Genomic DNA, 19,526 nt, shown 5'->3' on the forward strand with positions numbered 1-19,526 from the left:
TTAGTGTCTTTTTCCTTCCTAGCACCCTGGCCGTGTCCCAGCAGCAGCAGCATGTTCTGCTCAGGACCAGCATGGAAAAGGCAAAACGGAGCATGGAAGAAACTAATGACAATGTGCAGAGCTTTTCATCCTGCTGCCAGTGAAATCCTGCCCCCAGTGTAGTGTTTTACAGTCGCATGCAAGTTATTTGTTATCCCAGGCCAGAAAAAAACGAGTTGATGGTTTCTGTCCATTCCTTAGATGCCACATTTAAAATGAACAAAGGAGCAATGCTGCCACCAGCTCTCACCAGAGCGGGACATGACGGGGCAGGGAGGACAGCCTGCTCTTTCTGGGTAAACCCGACGCTGGGCTGGGGCTCAGGCCGGGACAGGGGCTGCGGGGCCCCGGGCTGCTCCGTCCCTGGGGACAAGGAGTATTTCTGGCACGTCGGCCTGGCACCTCCACCGCGCCGAGCGCAGGGAGGGGGGCGGCGGGGGCGAGCAGGCTTTGCTCCGCAGCACTTTCGAGACAAAGCGATTTTACTAAAAAAGGAACTTGGAGCACTTCAGTCCGTCGAAAGCTGCAGAGGCCGTGCCGGCTCTGTCTGCATCCCTGCCGCAGTCCCCGGCGCCCGGGAGGAGGAGGAGGAGGCGGCAGAAGGAGGAAAATGGCAACAGGCACCCTGCCCCGCTACCGCGGCTCGGCGCCAGCCGCAAGCGACCCCGGGGATGTCGGGCAGCCCGCAGCGGGGTCGGGAGGAGCAAACGCCAGGCTAAACCCGGGGCTGGGCGGCCGGTCCCGCCGGGGAGCAGCAGGCGGCTGCGGGGAGTCGCTGCCCCCCGCTCCGCTCCCCTTGCCCCTCTCGCTGCCCGTTGCCACGGCCCGTTCTGGGGCCCTGAACCGCCTCTTGCGGTGCGGCCCCGACCCCCCCACCCGGGTCCCGCCGTGGGTCCCGCCGTGGGTAACAGCGCGCTCGAAAATAAATTCTGGCTACATGGAAAATATTAGCAAATTATAACATTTCCCTTTATAGCTGTGCTGCAGACGGCGTTTCCAGATCACCGTAAAGCATGCTTTCTTTTTCTTTCCATCCCTCAGTGCGACTTGACAAGTTTTGTGTTGGGTTGGTTTTTTTTTTCCCCCCTTAATATGCGGGTTTATTTTATGTCACTGAGCACTGGCAAGGACAGAGAGGCTTTTAAATTGCAGTAATCTGAATTCTAGAAATAACAAGCTACAAAGGTCCGTGATTAAATGTGGAGCGCACGATATCTGCAAAAACAAGTACTCTGTGTTCTTTAAAAGATCGTTTGGATAATAGTGACATAACCTGAGTACCCAGTCGCGGTCCAATTTAATCAGCAAATATGCCTCTGGAGCAGAACCATCTAACTTAGGAAAAGAAACAGAAGTACAGTCACCACCAGTAGGAGAAATTAATGCATTCCACTTAGACAAAGATTAATTATTATGAATCACTCCAGAAATACATTTGCCCCAAGTGGGAGTACACGCTCTTCTATTCATCAACTTGCTTTCAAATAATCATTAAACATCTTAAGACAGAAGACAATTCTGTTCACCCAAAATAAACACTGCTAAAAGTTACAAAATGAGGACCACCTTTTTTTTAACGTCTGGAGCGTTTTGACCAAGAGTCATTGCCTGAAAGTGGGACAGACAGAACATCTGCCAGAAGAAATGTGTATAGGTGCAGAGGGCTCTGCTAATTCCAGTATAATTTTTCATTTTAGAGTTTTCCTGTCAGTGTTGATTTTTCCATATCATTTTTATCCTAAGTTCACCAAATTAAATTTGTATTTGTTACTAATTTTGTCCCATTAAGGGCCTCAGCTGTAGTCTCAATGACATCTCAAAGGGTCACAAAGCAGATTTAAAGCAAAAAATAACCTCAGTTGCATGTGTTGGCGGAAAAGGAACCTGGTAGTTTCAGGAAGGGCATGAGTAGCTGTCTTGGTAAGGTCTCCCTTTACACAGAGGTTCTCCTATTAAAAATGCCTCAGGAGGATGATGAATATTTTTATTTTGGTAGGACAAGTACGTGCTGAAGCAGACTGGTTTAGTAACAGTAGGCTTGGCTCCCCTGCATCACATCACTTACGTTTGATTTTCCATTTGTCTGAGTAGTCCCTGTAGATGCGTCCTGGTGGCAACGTTCTGGTAGAGCATTGCTTTGGGTAAGGCAATGTGCAAGAACAAGAACAGTCAAAATAAAATGACTTTGTCATTTATAAGGAAAAAAGAAAAAGTGGAAAATTAAAGGACAGTGGGAAGCAACTATGTTACCAACTGGAGAATATTTTTTTTTTATTAAGTTCGTGTATACAGAAAGTTTCTCCTGTGAAACATTCCCCAAACCATCACTGATATTGATGGCTCAGCACTCCTGGGGGGATAGGAATGAGAAACTTCTTCCCGTTTGCTTTGCAGGGCCAGGGTGACGTGCAAAGCAGGCAAATACAATCTATTATTTAATCAGCAGAACCCTAGATGTTGTTGAGGTTGACTTCACAGCTACTGGGAGTCTACAAGATGGCCTTCTAGTTAAAACATTTTTAGTAGTCTTCCTTTTCTCCAGTATTAAAGATTCTTATAATTTAAAGCTCAGTCCTCATCCAGTCCAAGCAGTGCTTCCACTGACGCTTTTTCCATTACAAAATAATGTTCTACCCAAACATACTTTGTTTGACACCAATAAATCAGGGTAGCTCTTTTAATCATACCCGAGACTGAACTAGGGCAATTTTTTTTTTTTTTAAGCTTATAAAATTTGGTGACTTTTCAAATAAAACTTTTTTTTTTTTTTTTTTTTTTTAAGTGGCACAGTCCAGCACTCCCTGTTCCTGGCAGCAGCTCAGAAGTGCTCTGAGAAATGCATCTCTTGTGGCAGTTCTGACCCAAATGAAATCAAGAAACCTTGGAAATCTCATGGGAGATGGATTTTTGTGAGTTTTCCAATTCAAACAGGTGGAGATAAACCAAGATAAGTGTCTGAGACAGATCGGCAACATGTGGAAGGTTCATCTATAACTAGAAATGTCTGCCTTTATTTTTATGGCCTTACCCTTTTCTTGAGATATGCCTAACAGGCACTTGATTAACGGTGGAGGGAGTTATGTAAATGAATGAATGGGAAAAATAGATGCAGTAGAAAGAAGCCTTCATTCTTAACTCTGACAAATGCTAGCTTTTCAAAGGAGGGGTTATTTTAATTGGCCAGCTAGTGCCTCAGGATGGGTTTGAAATGACAGGGAGAGGATCTTCAAAAGCCCAGCAATTCTGATGCTTTTTCCCAGACAGCAGCAATGATAAAAAAAAATAACATAATGCTTGTTTCTGTTACTTAGATATTTCAAATGTGTTGCTTCAAATCAGCTCTTAAGTTCTTCTCCCATATCCACGTGGCAAAAAGACAAATAGACAACATCTTTATCTTCAGAACAGCTTTTTCAAGTCATACCACAGTTTATTTTATGACTCCAATATACTCTGTATTTCTTTTACTCCATTTCTTCATTACCACCTCAACATTAACAAGTGTTGCTAAGTAACATTCTACAGGCCCCCATAATTTTGCTACATGACTGCGCTATAACCACGCGTTAATACTTCACAAAAGCAGTAACTATCAGCAATAACCACTATATTACTTCAAGGGAAACCACGGTACTTTCTCATTATGGCCATATATGCTTCCGAATTGCACCAGTCACCAGGGTAATTCACCATTGCTAGAGGGTGAGATGAATAAATTCCCTGGTGGATTTACAGAAATATTGACGTTTCTCTCACGCAACGGGTGTGTGCAATGAGTTTAACTGCGACTCATTGCCTTTACATATGAAATAGCAAGCACATCAGTTCATGCTGCCGCTAGCTGAATACTTGCCGTGAGCATTACACGTGCACCGTGGTCGCTGTACAGGCAGTATTGGGAAGGCATTCGCTGAATCAACACTGTGGCACCGAGCCAGCCATCAGTAGGCATCGTAGGCAGCGGTGTGACAGCAGGATGGCTGCGACGTGGTGGAGATCTCTGGTCACTCACAGTGGCTATTGTAAACTGCCACTCCACGTACAATGCCAAGATGTCGCTACACAGAGTGGCTGGGAAGATGATGATCTTTGGAGGCTTGGTGGCTCTGTGCTTTGGTTGTGGGTCAGCCCCTTGGGTGTAGATGGAAAAGAGGTCAGTAAGGGTGAGAAGTCCTGGAGAAGGTCACCTACAGAAACTTGATATCCTAGAAGGTTCAACAGCAACTTACCTGAAGATAGGTGGCATAAGAAGACACACACCAAGAGATATTTTAGCTTAACTCCTGCCTGAAGTGATTCGCAGGTCTTAACCGGCAAGGACAGAATGAAAATCCACGTCTCAAACAAGAGGTGATGATGATGCTGGAGTGGGATAAAGCAAGATGCTTATGAGCTGGGTCCCAACGCAGAGTTCAGAGGCAGTTTTCTGCCTGCATGAAATTTGAGAAGGCAGACATATAATTGCTGTGAAAAAAAGAATAATTTTTCATCCTTCCCATTCTGCGGTAAAAGGAACTAAAGGAAAAACAAATACCTTTAATAATTTCAAAATGTTGCACTTTGTCATCAATCTCAATTTGGCATAGCGAGCCTTGCGGGAAGTTCAAAAGCTGCAGCGGGACAAAAACGGGCTTCAGGGATGCTGGGCATTGCAGAAACGTGGTTCAAATTGTGCCAGATAACATCTGTCTCAGCCTTAATGATATTTTACTATTAAGCCTGTTCTAAAGTGGAGACCATATCTGCATGTGAGCATGTGTGTTATTTACACATACACATGTATATACAGAAAGTACATGTGTGTGCAAGTTGCTGCATGCATGTTCATGCACATGCTAAATGTATCTGATGGCAAAGGGAACAGAGTCCTTCAATAGCTATATAAAGATTTAATTTCATATCTAGTGTTTTCCCTGTTTTGCTTGGTTGAAGGCCTAGTATTTACATGTTTCATTATATAATTAAGGTTTCCTCTCAAGGAATGGACTGGCTTGCCATGTTCAATAAAGTAATGAAACATAAAATAAATCTTTCTAGTGGAATAACTACAGGATACTAAACCCATGTTTTATCTTATCCTCACCATGTACTCCAGTTTCTTTAAATGTATCTTTGTAGCAACCAAACTAGCCATAAATTAGTCATGATGATATTACAGCTGAATTTAATTTCAAAGTCTCTCAGCAAGTTGTTAAGGGTTTCTTGCCTAGGTCACTCCTGAGGAAATTTGAAAACTCTGGTCTGATTTATGAATATTGCTATATTACTGGAGTATAAAAGGCTATGGGGAATACAAGCACATAAAGCTCTGTTTAATTCCATTGCAATAACAATTTCATTTCTTATAGCAAAATAAACACGTAAATCAATGTTTAATGATTCTGTTGTTTTATTATATAACTTAGTATTTGCCTTTAAACATTCAAGCCAAGTAAAATCTGAGACCCTGCTCATTTTTGTTGAAACATAATTAGTTAGCAATTAGACCTATTCTACAGGGCTTGCTTCCTTCAATGGCATCCATAATGCAACGTAAGAGAAGAAAGTCCAGGAACAAAAGGCCTGGCTTCTCCTTTCCCCATGTACAAATACATTATCCCTATTATTAGTGAATTTTTTGTTCTGAAATTTACTCAACTGTCTAAGGGATAATTAGTTTCATAAAATTGCTATACTGTCAGTGTTCAATTTCAGAGATGCTGTTACATCGAGACTTGTTGAACAAATTGTGTGGACATACAACTTCTGTTCCTCTCATCATGTAGCCTATCCCCATATTTGGGAAATAGTCCCATCATTATTAATCTCTTTCAGCTAATGGAATGGCAAATGGCCAATAGCGAGGAGAAGAGGTTAAAAAAGTTAAAACTTTGGCCATTTTTGCCAAATCACAAGCTCAACACAGAGCGATAGACTTGCATTAATCACCTGGTGAAGATCCAGCTCGCCTTTAAGAAACTGAAGTCCACAGGACTTGTGCAAGTAGGAACATGGGGACATCTACAGGATCTGGCCATTGCTGTCTGTAAGCACCATGGCCTGCTGGCTTTTGCAATACCATGCCATGAAAACGTCCCTTGCACTGGTGAATGAGTAACCTCCTACGCTAGTACCATTCCTAATTTATAATAGGTGCACATACATTAGTTTCTCAGAAATATTGCCCAATCTTCTTGATCACTGGGAGGCAGTAATCCCCAAGCTTAACGAAGTTTTCTCGTGGACATATTGCTTGACCTTAGGTGAGTCACTTAATCTCTCTTTCTCTCTGTGTTTTGCTGTCCAGAAAAGTAGGATAATATTGGCTCACCTCACCTGCTGAATAAGGCAATATTCAACACAAATCACTGTTGTGAGATTAATATTTCCAAAGTACTCTGTTGCTGAAAAATGCTGTCAGCCCAAAGTGTACGCTACTATAATTATGGTATACAATAGAAACCAGGCAGCTAGGCATATATTCTTGTGCCAGCCTTTATCTCTGCTACCTGACTTCACAAGTACATGTCCAGTGGAAAAGGGATTTGAAAATTAGAGTGTCCTTGAAACTAGACTAGAAACTTTCAGGCAATGGGGAATGTCCATCAGCGCCTGTCTGGGGCTACTACCAGTATTTTCCAGTCGGCTGTCTGATTTTGTTGCTTCATGTGCCAAAACGCACTACCCTGGCTGGTAAAGGATGAAGGAACAGCTTTGAGAAAAGGATCACAGTAGGTCAGGGTGCAGGGGAGTTTGAAGGAACAGTCAGGGTTTTGATTCACAACGTCTGCCAAAGCTGCACACCTAATGATGGTAGATCATCATTGTCCTGCCATCTCTGCACATTGGTCATCCCATGCCTGACAAGGGGACCCAGTGATCTGTGTTGCAACCCACTTGACAATAAATTAAAATACGTAACTATTCTGTTTGGATGGAAATTCCCAGGAAAAGGATGACTGTCCTATCTTTTTTCCAACCACAGAGAAAATATTAATCTGATTTTCTGAAGTTACCACTACATGCCTCATAATCAAAGCCTTGTACAAATCTAAATGCAGAGCGGGAGGAGCAAGGAGCTTTTCAGTACTCCTAAGAGAGCAGAAAAGTATTTTTTTTTCTTTTAAACTATAAAGTCATCACAAAAGGCTGAAGTTTTAGAATGAATGAGACTGCACTTACAGTAAATACCTGCTGCCTTGAATCTCCTCCCTCTCTCTTCTATGTTTCTTTAGCTGTAACTTTCTTCCACCTGGAAAATACCTCAAACATTTTGGGCACTATCAGGAACAACCAACAGCCTGTGTGCTGTTCAGTCACAGCTGGTCCAAGGCATGTCTAAAAAATAAGTCACTTTGTTCTCACCATTAGGCACAAAGTGGAACAGTGGGTGAAGCAGGCATTTTTTTTTTTTCCCCCCCAACTCCACATTTCCCCCGGGAAATCCTCCAGATTTCTCAGCATCCACCCAAGCAATGTCGTGGTGCAGCTGTTCTGTGTTATTCCAACTGAACATGTGTCCCCACCACCCTCCAGGTTCATACACCTTGGAGTAGAGGACAGCATTACACAGCTGCTTTGACTAAAGCATGGGTCAATGTGATTGCATGCTATTTTATTATGTAGATGAAAAATCATGGGCTGTTAACTTTCTATAAAACGAACAAGAAAAAAAAACAACCAAACAACAGCCTGGAGATAAAAAGCCCTAAAGTTCCAGAAAATGTCAACTCCAAGAAATGTGGTGGGTGTAAAAACCACAAATTAAGCTTTACATTCATATACGGCATCTACGTTTGTTCTGAACAATGCTCAATGGTGAGAGCTGGGAACCCTGTGAGCACTGCCTCCCACTGCGGACATACCTCCCATTCCTGAGGCCAGGCAGGAACCCCCCTTTCCCACGGATGTCCCTTCCCATGGACGTCCCTGCAAAGCCACCGTCTTTTCTGAGGGGCACCAGGGAGGAGTTTTGCTTCCTCTTTGCAAAGCCCTTTCCAGCAGGATGGAAGTGGTCCTGGATCCAATAGCTGGGGGTGCATCTCAAGGCAGTGTGTGAAGAGGTACCAGACCGGATCATTGGATATGGTTCTGCCTTTTGCACTGCAATTTGTGGGGAGCAAAGAAATTTGTGGGGAGCTGTGGAAGCCACTGCCTTGCTCCAGATCTAGTCAAGGATTGGGATTGGGTTTGTCTCATTAGCCTCAGCCCAGAGTACACAGGATTCACCCAACAACAATGTGAGACAATAATTAATCCTTGTTTCCCATAATAAGTCAGAAGAGGAGGGAAAATGTCAACTATGTTACAAATATTTGCATAATGCCATTCATTAAATACCCACTGAAATCTGAGTCAATTTCCAGATTAAGAAATCAAATTAGAGATTTTTCAGCAAACCCTTCTCCAAAATTTGAGCAACATAGAATTTTTTTTTTTTGAGAAAAAAACCCAAACTTTTGACAAACTTAAAGAACAAAGTACAAAATCTATTTAGCATGAACATCCTCAGCTCTGCAAGGTCCCTGTAGCAGCTGAAGGTATTACAGAAGTTACAATGAACAGAGTGCTTTAGGGGCAGAAAGTCCTTTTGAAAGGCTGTGTTTTAATACATACAGTCAAAGCGGTAGAAACTATTTTAAAAAAAGGCCTTATAAATATTTGGGTTTATGCAATTGATGTAAGACCTCACTGAATCAGTGAGAAGAAGTGAAAATTATATAAACCTACTTTTTTACATCCTACACTGTTTTGGAAGTTAATCTAGATGCTATTATGTCTTGCAGAGATGACAGCTATGTACTAGGACTTTAAAACTTCAATCCTTTCAGAAGACGTTATAAAACTCACTTGCAGCATGAAGCTTGCCCACCTTCACAAGTTTCTCAGAGAGGCCACATGGCAAGCGCACTTAAATCTTTCGACTGAGATTCAAGCAGTTAGAAGGAGCTACTGAATTGCTGGCTACATGAGCTAATGTTGAACTAATATGAACTTCATGCAAATTTTTGCGTTTGCCAGAACTGCCGGTTGGGGTGAACTTGTAGTAACAGGCTTGTCGGAGACCTGCCAGGGGAGTCTCTCTGGCAGGCTGCGAACTGCAGCTGGAGCTGCCTTTTCTTGAGTTTGCTCTGAAGTTAGGACACGCTTGCGCAGCTCAGCTATAAACTTTCAGCTGGAGAGGAAACAGAGAGGAACCCAACAGCCCCAAAGCAGCTCAATGTCAGGATAATCCCAGAGCAAAGCCAAACCTTCGGTGAAACTGCAGAAGTGAAAAGTTTATTGAGGCCCAGACTGGGTCTAAGCCCATCTCATCTGGGCTGAGGAAGCTGTGGACTCAGAAGAGATGAAAGCACGGAGTTTGCTCGTTTTAATGACTGTCTGGGCTGCCCATAGCCGGAAAGGCATCCCCGTCCCTGGATGAGAAGACCCATCACCTCCATAGAGCCAGACACATGGAGCTCAGCTCCCACCAGACAGCAGCTCAGTCCATCCCTCCATCACTGCCTACTTTGCCACCGTCACAGCAGTGAGGCAAGTTTTACAGTGAAAAATGACACCGTATACCCTTTAAAAACCAAAGAAAAGCCCAACTGGACAAAGTTCATCAGCTACACAACTGAGTCCAACAAAGCGCATTGCAATCCTCGCAAACTTTGTCTCAGCAAAGACAATATTTGGGCTTGTCCTGTTTTCAGCTCTCCCAAGTAAAGCAGCTGTCGTTCCCTTAAGAAAGCTCTTCCCAGTTCACAGTCAGGAAGATTTCCCTGATATTTCGCCAAGAGCTGGATAACAAATGGCCGATGAAACAAATAACAAGATCAGGCCAGAAAGAAGAGAAGAAATATTTAAAAGGAGGAAAGGAACAAATGAGTCTGCAGAGAATATGAGCTACAGAGAATGCGCTGAGTTTGTGTCTGGTACATTTTGCTTCATTTCCAGTAATTCATGCCCCGTATGATTTCTAGAAACAGATAGATCAAACGTTTGCAAAAAACCACAACAGCAGAGCCATTGCAGCCAATGAAAAAGAAGATCCAAGATGAGTGGGGAGAAAAAGACAAGATTTCTAAGTTTTGACAGTCAAAATAGACTGTTGCTGGGCCAACACATAGAATTTTCCCCTTCTAACTTGGGCTGAAAAAAGCAAATGGGATTATTTTTTTTGTGTCCCTAATCTCTCTGTCCAGAGGATTCCTTCCACCACTGCTACCCTGCACCGGATGGGCCACAGACATTAGCCAGCACCTTTGGGTCAAGGTCTGCATTTCCTTTCAGGAGTCGAGCAATGTTTAGTGCATGGACAGAACTAGCCAAACCTCCAAAGGCAGAGTCACCCAGAAGATGCTGTGAAGGCAGCAAGCCTTTCAGCACGCCCACCACAAGGTCTCCCAGTGAGGCAGTGCCATCGCTGCTGTCAGGCACTCCGAGAGAGACTTATTGCTGGCAGAGACCAGACAGTCCAGATTTGACACTGGAGAGCACTTTGAGGAGCTCAGAAGCAAAAAATCTAGTAGCAGATAAGGGAAAAAAGACAAAGGAAAGACAAAAAGAAGATGAAGAAAATTAAAAAAAACCCCTATGCTGTGTAAAATTTGCATATAATTGAGGATAATAAAATAATGTTCATTTATAGCAACATTATGAATGAGCAGTAGCTGCTTATTAGCGGCATCTTCCTAGGACCATTTCCCACATCTGTGTTTTCCATTAAGACTGAGTTACAGTCTCGGGAGCACACGCTGTTCTGTGTGCGTCTACCCGGTTGACTGTGAAAATCAAAACTGTCTGTTACACAAATATTGGGAAATGATTCTCTAGATAAGCTGTGCATGTATTCACAAGTAAAATATGCAGCCATACCAGTCTGCACACACAAAACACTGAAGTTGTACGTGCAAAAGAGGAGCTTGAGGCAGGTCAGTACTTTAGAGGAGACCAAGCTTTGAACTGGCCACACCGATCCATCGGAACTGCCGCTGCCAAACAACGGCGTAATAACAGCCATCCAAGAAAAGCTACGTCTTAATTTCTGCTTGAGCTGGTTTCACCAACCTTCCCCAAGTCCCTCATCCACAAATCCAGAATATGACTCAGTCGAGAATGCTCTTATTCCGACCATCCAATGCATCGTTCAGGGAAGCTCAGGTGTTATTAAGCCCTACAAACTGTCATATTTCTACCCCCTTCTGACAAAACTCACCTAGAAAGTTAGAAACTGTATCAGTAGCAAAGAATTATTTTCTTAATAATTTTTTCACGTGATTGACATTTTTGTTGCAATTTTGGTACAAAGGAAAAGACTTAATTTCACACATACAAATGGAAACTTCAGATCATAAATGCCAGCTGATTACCAGTGGCATTCTTCTACAGCACAAGCTGCCAGTAAAGAATGGCAACATTTCCAGTTTTTGCAAACAGACATTATAGCTTATTAAAGCAGTTCACCGTTAGCTCAGCAATTCTCTGGGTTTGTACAGTGATTATTTTTTTTCTGGGTTCACAATATCCATATCGATTTTACGGGCGTGGTGGTTCAGATGAAGAACGTGCTGCTAACTGGAAAATTGCATTTGACCTCTGATTTTCCTTATCTCTTCAGGTTTTGTTTTCTCTTAAGTTTAAAGACACTTCCATTAAAGAAATTATTTCCTTTCTTTGGGAGGCTGAATCAAAAGCCACTAAAATCAGTGAGAGTCCTTCCATTAATTTAGTGGGGCTTTACTTTAGACTTTCAATTAGAAACAGTAAGTGCAGAAGTATAAAGAAACTAAAGATAAAGGAGAGGGGAGCAGGAGGTGGAAATGTTTCATGAACATTTACAAACCTCTAAGGTTTCATTTGGCTTTATGTTAAGTTTAGGTCAAAGGTTTGGGTCAGCTTTTGTTCTCCTCAGTCCCCATTTGCTCTGATCTTCTTTTCCAGAGCGGGAATCTTGACAGATGCACTGTGAAAAGGGAAAAATGGTCTGAAAAGCTGGACTCAAGACCTGCTAGAAGCAGAATGATGAAGCTACCGCTTTGCAGTTTGTTTTCATGTCACAGAGGTTGCAATTCCCCCAGCCAAAGTAGCACAGCATTTGAGTGAACCCTGCAGATATTTTAGGGAAATGTAGAGGTCCACATTACAGTTAACGTTCTGGCTTGGCATCTCCTACAACTCACCTCGATGGTGGCAAAAGGCAAAGCTGAGTTTTAGGACAGTGCCGTGCCCTGAGACAGGAGCTGGGTTTGCCGCTCGTAAAACTATTCACTCAGCGACAGTATTTTCCTGACCAGTAGCAAAACGCAAATTCTCCCACAGGGAGATGGATCACTGGTCCTCCAAAGGTCACAGGGCTCCAGGATGGCAAACCCACCATCCCCACCAGCTTTTCTTTTGACAGGAGAGGGGCGAGGCCGCGAGAAGAGAATTTTGGCACTCATGACAGAGATACAAGTAAGGCAACTCCGTAAGGAGAGATAATATCTCCAGATTAAGTTGTTATTGGTTTTCTTTGGGTTTTTGGTTTGTTTTTGGTTTTTTTTCCCCAATTTCTAGGTGATATAGAGGGAAAAACAGCAGCTTCCTGGCATGTCTTCTAGCTAACTTCAAAGGTGAGTAGAAGCTGAAAACAATTGCTGAATTTAACTAAATTATGTAATCAATTGGACAATTTGAGGGGTGGGAGGGGAAAAGGGGTAGCTAATACCTGGGGAGGAAAGAAGGATGTTAGCAAGCAGAGGTGATAAAATCATTAGCCCTGGGGGACAGCAGGAAAAACAGGCAGCACTCAGCCCCAGAGCACTAAGCGTGCACTCACAACACGTTTCCCTCTGCTTCATCCCCAGCTCCCCACTTCTGCCTTATGTCCCTGTTCATCCTCACCTCAGCCCCACCAGCACAAGCGCTTGCAAGACCACTCTCTAACCCAGACCCCTGAGAGCTGAGTTAACACCAAAACCTTCTGCACTGCTTGGATGCAGGCTTCCTGAACGGGGCTGGCACGTTACGAGCGCTTTCGCTCAGATTCACCCCGTTGAGCGTGGGCACTTAACCGCAGACTAAGTCCCTGATTCCCTTAAAATCCCTCTCCAGCGAGCGGAGGGAGATGGGAACCCCAGGGGCAATCCCTGCTGCTGGAGACATCGTTTTTCTGTCTTGGCTCTTACAGAGGGAGCTGGGGACAGGTCACCCTGCTCAGCCCAGCACTGGGCAGGATGGGGCTGGTCTCAGCCTCCGTTCAGAGGCACTCCTGTCCCCGCACGGGGGTAGGGATCGTGATGTGGCCACAGAAGAATAGAGACAAAAATAGGTTTCTGACCTACTTCTTGGCAGTAGGCAGCAGTGAGAGCGGCTGCTGGAGCCGAGGCGGAATAGATCATAACCACACGAACCGCACGGATGGGTTGGTGAGCTGGGAATGACACTGCTTCTCCAAGCTGACTTTTCCAGCTTTCCTGTTTAAGCCTTTTCTTTTTTTCTCCATCCTTGACACAAAGACCTGGATGATTTTTTCCCCCCTTTCATTTCTGTTGATGTCAGAGTTTCTTCTGTGTTTATGTGAAACAACATTATTTGCCATGGTTTTGAAATCAGCTCAGGACATAGTTGCTGTCTCACAACATCTATTTTGGAAACCGCATTTAGGAAACTTTTTCAGCCATGAATATTTGAAAATTATTATATTCAAGTCACTTTCTAACATGAAATGTTTTTGCATCTCAGGGAAATTGTACTGTAACGCCATAATCCTTTACATTAATCATTTCCCTTTCTGATTTAAATTCAGACATACTGTGGATGTATATTATTACTTCTCATCAATAGCAAGGACTTTCCATGCTAGCAAACTATCAGTGATTTCTGCACTACACAACAGAAAAGACCTATTCCTTGAAGGAGTTGTTTCTAGATAACTTTAAAATCTTTTATTTCTAGACTATGTTTTTAATTATCAATACTCTCTAGTGTTTCATCTTCCACAGAAACTTCTAATACTTTTAGGGTATATTCTTTTCAGACACCCAAATTATTTCCTCGTGGAGGCTAAGCTAGCTCCATGGGACAGGAACCCTAAATACCTGACAGCTTTTACTCTTGTTTTCTCCCCTGGGATGGTTTATAGCAGCTTGGCTGAAGCCCTGCTCTGATCAGAGGGACCGGATGCTGTGCACTGCACACATCCAAGCAGTACCATTGTAATCAATTAGTAAGATGAGATAATTTAAAAGAAAATATTTCCTTTGTCCCATACAAATAGCATTTTCATTACTCATTTCGATTGGCTAAACAGCAAAACCAAAGCTTTTTCTTAATAAGAAGTGTATGGTCTTAAAGAAAACACCACCACAGAACTAAAAATGTTGGAAATTTTCTTGCTGAGAAGGGGCGCAACAGAACTGATGGGGTTTTATCTTTGGGTCATGAATACTTAGGGCCAGCTGGGGAACTCTCTTTGAAAAAAATTAAAACTCCCCTGAGAAAAATAGCACGTTAACCCTGCTGACTGACTGCAAAGAAGAAACAAACCTGCAATTTTACCCAACACATCCCATTTGGTCCCTGTCCATGCCTGGAAAGGTGCGTTTCCCTCAGGGCGATTCTGTTGCTGCCGCATCCTCCCATATCGGTCTAGCTGAACCTCGAGAGGTTTCTCTCCGTTGCGTTGCCAGGATGCTCCTTACACCCCTTCTGTAAACAAACAGGACAGGTCTCGGCAAACTCGGCAAGATACTTTACACTCCATTTGCACGGAGCAATCTTTTTCTATTACAGGAAATTGGGGAAAGAGGACTCAGCCCTCCCTTTGGCTGAAAAACCACAATGCTTGGGCATCCTATAGATATGGCTGTTTGAGGCCTTTAGAGGAGAGGGTACACTCAAAAGACCCCAGTACATCCTCAAAACAGTTCCTGAGCTTGCTTAGCTTTAAAAAGCATGAATGTTGCCACTGCTGACAATGCTATTTGGGCTTTGATTTATGAAAGAAAAAAAAAAAATCTGACTTTTTTTTTTCCTTTCAGTTAAATAAGCACATACCTGTGCATATAGTCATACTTCTTCAGAGGTTTGGGAGAATTACGTGTAAATGGCTGTTGAAACTCAAATGCCATGTGCTGGTGCTGGAATTCAGAGCCAGCTTTCCGGGATTAGATGTCCCCGGCTAACCTCAGCTGTTAGGAATTATTTTGGAGCTTGGCCCTGGCAGGTGAGGGGGAACCACAAGGAGGAGAACAAAAGGGTTTCTCTCTCTTCTGCCCCTGCCTCCTCCCTTCCCAGCACTGGGCAAATGTGGTTTTAATTCAGAAATACAAATGTCATCTTCAAAGTCACTCTGGGGAGGAAAGGGGGGGGGGGAAGGAGAGTTAAAAAAACCCCAACAATTGGATTGCAATTTTTCAGGATTTTTTTTGCAGGATTTTTTTTTACTGTGAAATTGAACTGGAAAGTTGTAACATCTGAGTAACATCTGAGTGATGAGCAAGTGCAAGAGGGGCTGGGTGCACTGGATTTAGGCTACAATGTGTTTGCAGTGCTAAGGACTTCCCTGCTGTCCCAAACAGCCTCTAAAATTTTGTTTTCTTCAAGGCCAGCCCTTTTTCTCATGTAAATAAACCTGCGATCCCACATCACCAGTAGTCTAGGGAAAACAGCCTCACCTCACATGCTGTTCTTGGCACACTTAGAGCAAGACAAAAGGTGTCACTGAAAGTTGTTTGGGACTGTCGAGTGGTAAAGAACTGTTTTTTCCCCTATGTTATCCCCCACCTTGTGCTTTTGGAAGTCTCCAGGCTAGGAGCTATTTTTGTTTCCTCCAGGTTATGACAGCCACAATGCAGCAGCTGCTTACGTGCTACAGCTCTGACAGCAGACGTGAATAATGGAAAAGGGCTACAAACACAAGAAGTGACTCCAAGTGCTCGCTGTACTTCCTTAATGTATGTGACATTGACATAATACACCCTAGGGCATTTTGGATCAGATGGCGTTTGCCTGTTCCACATGTTGGTTTTATGAACAGCAATCAAGTTGTGAAACACATGTAGGCAGCGTGTGTGGCGGGTGGCTTTCCATCCCGCACGTGGGTGGGAAGCACAGAGCCGCGGTGAAGGCACTCTTTCCAACAGAAACCCCACTTTGCCTTTAGAGGAGAGGGCTCTGGCTCCACAGCAGGGCTCACGGTGGGCCGTCTGGGTGCTGCTGTGGGACAAGGGTGTTATACTGTTATTTTATCTGACTCTAACACACACAGCCCCTAGGAACAGCTTTCATGACACACAGAAGCTCAACCAGACACATCCTGCAGGAGCTGACCTGTGAGTTGGATATGCTCCTCAACAATTTGGGAAGTCAAAGCCTTATTTCCCAAGCACACAGGCTGAATGGGAGTGTCGCAGCTCGGCAGAGGGTCAGCCCAAGCCCCTCTTCCTTAGGCGGTGAGGCAGCAACCCATCACTCAGGTACACGGTCCACAGAGCTGGGTTAGTGAATCACCAGCATTGGGAAGCACATCTCCCCCTCCCACAGACCCTATCCTTCAGAATGAAAAGCCCATTTCTGTAGGGACAGGAAGCAGGATTAATCCCTCTGTGATTTCCTCCTCTAATTCCCTCTCCCTGACACCCCATTCCAGCTTTCATCCTCCTATCTGGGCTATTTAGTCTAGAGCAGGGAAGACAGAGAGGAGACATGATAACAGTCTTCAATTATGTAAAAGGCTTATGCAAAGAAGAAAGCAATAAATTGTTATCCGCATCCATGGGGAAAGCACAAAAAGAAATGGGTTTAAATGCAGCAAGGGAGAGTTAAGTTCAGCACTAGAAAAACTTCCCCGCTGCAAGGGTCATTAGGCACCAGAGGAGATCGCCCAGGGAGCCTGGGGGATCTCCGCTGCTGGCGGGGTTAAAGAAACACATTAGACAAACATGTGTCGGGAGCAGTTTGGGGGGGGGGTGGATGAGATGACCTCCTCAGCTCCCTTCTAGTCCTATTTTCTTCTATACCACAGTCATAACTGTCCCAGCCTTGCTCCGTGGCAGCCAGCTACGGCAGAGCTCTGCTTCACTTGTGTTTTTCAGTATAGGATGGCAATCCCATGGCAGCACCACACTTGGCTGAAGGAGCCGATGAAGCCAGAAGATAGGATGATCTCTCCAGTCATCACACAGCAAGCACAGCTGTCAGGTCCTGCAGGACCCAAACGATTAGTCTGCCCACTCCTAAATCATTGCATTGCCTCTCAAACAGTCAGCAAAAGAAACTCAAGCATCCTAAGACCCCACCAGCTCTGCAGAGGACAAGGGCTCACATAAAAGCACATGGTAACTCTGAAGAGGGGGCACCTCAACAGCCTCCCCCAAAGCACAGGTATGCCCCCACAAGCAATACAATTGAGGAGAGTTACTTTGTCCAGTGCAAGAATACCAGACACTGTGGACTGAGCTTGCATCTGCAACCAGTACGGCCTGATCTTGCACAGCCCTTGCAAGAAGCAGCATCCCCTGAGATGCTCTACTCTGAAATGCACTTCTCACCAAGTCGTGCTGAAAATGGGACTGATCATATGTTTACATAAGGATATCCTTAAGTGCCTTGCTGAATAGGGGCCTTATCCAGCAACAACATATCAGGCTCTCGGAGGTCAGTAGGGATTGATTAGCCTCTCTACATGACCTGGGCACTGAAAGCCTGCTTGTGTCAAAATGAGCATATTTTACTGAAGATGAATTTTCTGTGTTTTAGATATCCTAGGCAGAAAAGGTAGTCAATAACAACAAAATCAGAAAACAGTCCCCCTTTCTAACCAGCAAAAAGGTGCAAGTGAACCCTAACAGATATAATTTGTATCATTAGTGCTGATGAAGTTAGTAACCTTTAGCAAGGAGACATGGATCAATAGCTATTTGAGAAGATGCAGCTGCACATATCTACATGGGCATGAACTAGGAAGCAAGGTGTAAAAGGTGACAGCTGAATATTTAAACCAGATGAAAGCTATAAGGTAGGTTAGTGACCTTGAAAGAACCAAATAAGTAAAAAAGTAGAGAAGGGCAACAATGATTTATATACTTGCCCTGCACAAATATTACAATGCTTATTGAAGGGTGTAGTAAATTATGAACAAAGCAGAGCTTTATTAGATTAATGACAGGGAAATTTATATAGGAAGGTTAGCATCAATGGAAAATAGGTAAGAGAAATTCATTTTATATTAACTCTTTTGTTTCCAGGCTTGAACATTTGTTTTTCCACCATGGAGTAATCTGATTTACACTTGGTAATTGCACATCTGTTTCCAAATCCTTGTGACACCAGGAGAACTCAATGTACAGAAAGCAATGGGTCATCAGGAAGGGGTACCCATGGAGATGCTAAGTGCTAAAATCTGGCAGTTCACCAAGGACCTGTTTCTGCCACTGTGGAAACAGGTGGGAATTTGGGGATCGACCAAGAGGCTCCCAAACCCTTATCATGATTACAGTGGTGATGTCCAGACCCCCTAGTCTTGGATCACACCATGCTGGTATCTGTAAAATAGACAAAAGACAACAATCACCTCCCACAATTTTAAATCTAGCAAGGCAGGGCAAAGCTTGGTAAGAGAGCACAAAGTTGTTCACGCGTGGTTGCACAAAATGGTGCGCCAGGATCTCCAAATCCCATTTCCCACCCAAATGCCTAATCTAGACTAGAGAAAAGGACATTTCTGTCTGCAAAACAAAGTTTTTGAACCAGCTTAAAGGATTCTATTAAGGCAAAAAAAAAAAAAAAAGAGGAAGAAATAAAGTCCACCCTAAACAGTTTTCAATATATGTAGTTTTGTTTGCAAAATACATGTATTAATCCCAACCTGTTTACACCACAGAGGGACAAATCAGCCATCACAGTACTCATAATTACATATGGAAATATATTTGTAATCATATCAAGTCCCAGCAGTGACTCTAACAACTTCTTGGACCACCGCCATCCATAAAAGAGCTAACTCTACAGGGAAAAATATTCCGAGGCACAGTTTGTGCCAGTTAATCAGGGCATGGTCAGCTGCATTACTGGGACACACCAGCCTGCTGATCATTAAAGTCTGTGATTGCCTTTTGCTGCAGGAGTGAGTGGCGATTGTCTCCTCCAGCCCTGAGACTGCACTTGGTGAACTCAGTGGACAAATTCTTACCTCCACCGTCAGGGTAAGACTGAGGAGCTGGCACCGTGCTGCTCATTATTCACTGCTTGCCATGTACAGGTGACCTGAAAACCTGACCCACAACCCAGTGAGCACCCTTGGGATTTCACTGCACTCTGGATCAAGCCTCAAGAGCACAATTAGCATGAACAAGCTCAAATAAAAATGAATTTGAGTGCATTTCTGATAATTTTTGCATGCTGTTCTTTTCTCCCTCTAAGAGCCCTTGCTCAGGTGTAATGCAGCCAAAGAAAGTTTTAGCTAAGAGAGGATTGCAGGTTGATATCCATACTCAAAAGAGCTGCTTGCAGGGGAAAATTAGAATGGCTAAGAAATCAAA

The 19,526-nt window shown here is 43.7% G+C and overlaps 1 long non-coding RNA gene across 8 annotated transcripts in view; it reads right to left on the minus strand.

Annotated features, from left to right (window-relative positions):
* Positions 1-1,119: 1,119 nt before the first annotated feature.
* LOC142603181 (uncharacterized) overlaps positions 1,120-19,526 on the minus strand; it is a 31,747-nt gene continuing 13,340 nt past the window's right edge. For 2 of the 8 annotated variants that reach the window (XR_012837048.1, XR_012837047.1), the window contains 4 exons: positions 14,533-14,694; positions 11,849-11,968; positions 4,269-10,528; positions 1,120-4,170 (listed from right to left, as the gene is read on the minus strand). This is a non-coding gene — a long non-coding RNA (uncharacterized LOC142603181). The remainder of the gene's footprint in view (positions 4,171-4,268; positions 10,529-11,848; positions 11,969-14,532; positions 14,695-19,526) is intronic. The other 6 variants (XR_012837052.1, XR_012837053.1, XR_012837051.1 and 3 more) reach the window with 6 other exon arrangements.

The sequence above is a fragment of the Balearica regulorum genome, chromosome 10 (assembly GCF_011004875.1).
Source record: "Balearica regulorum gibbericeps isolate bBalReg1 chromosome 10, bBalReg1.pri, whole genome shotgun sequence".
NCBI lineage: Eukaryota > Metazoa > Chordata > Aves > Gruiformes > Gruidae > Balearica > Balearica regulorum.